This window comes from Elephas maximus, chromosome 24 (genome assembly GCF_024166365.1).
Source record: "Elephas maximus indicus isolate mEleMax1 chromosome 24, mEleMax1 primary haplotype, whole genome shotgun sequence".
NCBI lineage: Eukaryota > Metazoa > Chordata > Mammalia > Proboscidea > Elephantidae > Elephas > Elephas maximus.
Genome location: NC_064842.1, coordinates 706,947 through 709,173, shown reverse-complemented (window position 1 = coordinate 709,173; position 2,227 = coordinate 706,947). Strand labels below are relative to the sequence as shown.

At 40.2% G+C, this 2,227-nt stretch overlaps 1 pseudogene; it reads right to left on the bottom strand.

The window, feature by feature from the left end:
* Nucleotides 1-722: 722 nt before the first annotated feature.
* On the bottom strand, nucleotides 723-1,690 carry LOC126066986 (cysteine and histidine-rich domain-containing protein 1-like; annotated as a pseudogene).
* Between the last annotated feature and the right edge of the window lie 537 nt (nucleotides 1,691-2,227).

The window sequence follows — 2,227 nt, the reverse complement described above, 5'->3', positions numbered from 1 at the left end:
TGTTTGATGTAATTTTTTAATGCAACTAGTTTAAATGAGTTCTAATTTTAAGCAATACATATATTCCCCTTTAGTCACTTATTAGACTGCCTTAGAATCCTCCTAGAAAACATTTAATGGTCCCAGGTGGAAAAAAAACAATGCAGAGCTTTCTCTCTTCCTTAAAAATTTTCAGGTATTATAGGAACAAAAATCCATGAGAAAATTATCAAAAATTTGACATTCTATCTTGCTTTACTAATCATGGGATAATACAAATAGATAATAGATAATAGAGATGTGCACAAAGATAAATGTAACTATGTTTATGAGCTGTTTTTAGCTTCTTCAAGTATAGGACATATCTATGGTTCTATTACTGAGGAGAAATAAACAATTAACCTCATATAACTCAAAAAGAAGATACCAAAGAAACCAACCAAACCTGTTGCCTTGTACTCAATTCCGGCTCATAGCGACCCTTATAGGACAGAGTAGAACTGTCCCGTAGGATTTCCAAGGCCTCCTGGTTAGCAGCCAAGCTCTTAACCACTGCACTACCAGGGCTCCAAAAAGAAGATGGGGGCACAAAAAGATAATCCGACTTTGGTTTTTAAGAACCTACTGTTGACCCTGAAATGCCAGGTGTCTACAACAAAAGCTTACAGCAGAAAGATACCACTTCAGCATACATTATGAAGAATTCTGAAATAGATAATAGTGTTTTTTCCCCTTTCTCCCACTCAATCTATTGTATCTTCTTTTTGTTTTTCTGGCTTTTTAGCTGCAGGCAGTTCAAGTCTTGCCTATTGCATAGGTTCAGCTTTTTTCATGGTGATCTCAATCTTTGTTGCAGTCATAGTTACATAGCTTCACTTTACATCAATCATACCCCACAATTTCATGTTTTGATGAAATTCCTTCTCACCTTCAAATACAAAGAGCACATTTAACAATGTACTGTCTGCTTCTACTTGACTACGTTCTGGAAGCGAAATTTCAGCATGTGTTGCCCTGTTGAGTTCACCTCTGTCTGATGCCAGTCATACCCACATGGGACAACTCTCCCCAGCATCTTTTTTAGTCCACATATGTTTCCCAGTTGTACAACCCTCTTGGGCTGAAAGTGTGGTAAAATCAGAAGTTTTTCTTCTATGACAACTCCAGTATTTCATCACTTTTTGGAAAAGAAGTACTCCAGAATGATATACACAGATTTCTTCTAGACTCTGTAGATCCTGATATGTCTTTGAATACCCTCCATTCTTACATGAGGTGCAATCTTAATTTCATCTCTTTCTTCTTCCTTCTTATCTTCTCCATTCCCCGATGACTGTTTATCAAGTGCTCGTTTGAGGGAGGCAGATATTTTTAATTCCAAATTTGTCATTGGCTTATATGGACTTGGTCTTTTTATTGCTTCTACTGGTTTAGGGGCTTGAATGATGTGCTCCTGAAATTTGTGTTCCAATTCAGATAGTTCTTTCTTCTCAGGTGTCTCGACTTCAGGTTTGACTGGCTTGGGTGGATTCTCGCTATTATGCCTAGCTCTTTACTGCCTACAATGCTTAAGAAAAGAGAAAAGTCAGCTGTTATTCTCTTACAGCGTCTGAAAGACTGGAGTTCCTGGGTGGTATGTGCAAGCATCACCGGAATTGGTATCAGGATCAAAGTGTTGGCCAATGGCCTGGTCGTAGCACAGCAGCGCCATACCTTTTCCCACCACCAGAGGTAAGGCCAAAATGCCGGGAACTGAAGGAGAGTGCGTTTATAACTGCCCTGTCCTAGGCAATGATCTGATGGCTAGGCAGCTGCCGGCTTCCCAAAATAACCATTCTATTAAACAAAAGGAATATCACTGGTGACCTCCACAAAAGCTGTTTCAGTAGAGTAATAAGAGCAAAGGCCAGACTGGAGTAGGTAGAGGGATGAATGGAGGTGAGAAAGTGGAAATAGGGAGCATAAAACTATTTTGAGAAATTAAATTGTCGTGTCGTGGTGGCTTGCGTATCGCTATGATGTTGGAAGTTATGCCACTGGTATTTCAAATACCAGCAGGGTCACCCGTGGTGGACAGGTTTCAACTGAGCTTCGAGACTAAGACAGACTAGCAAGAAGGATCCGGCAGTCTACTTCTGAAAAAATTAGCCAGTGAAAGCCTTACAAATAGCACTGTCTGATACAGTGCCAGAAGATGAGCCCCTCAGGTTGGAAGGCACTTGAAATACCACTGAGGAGGAGCTGCCTC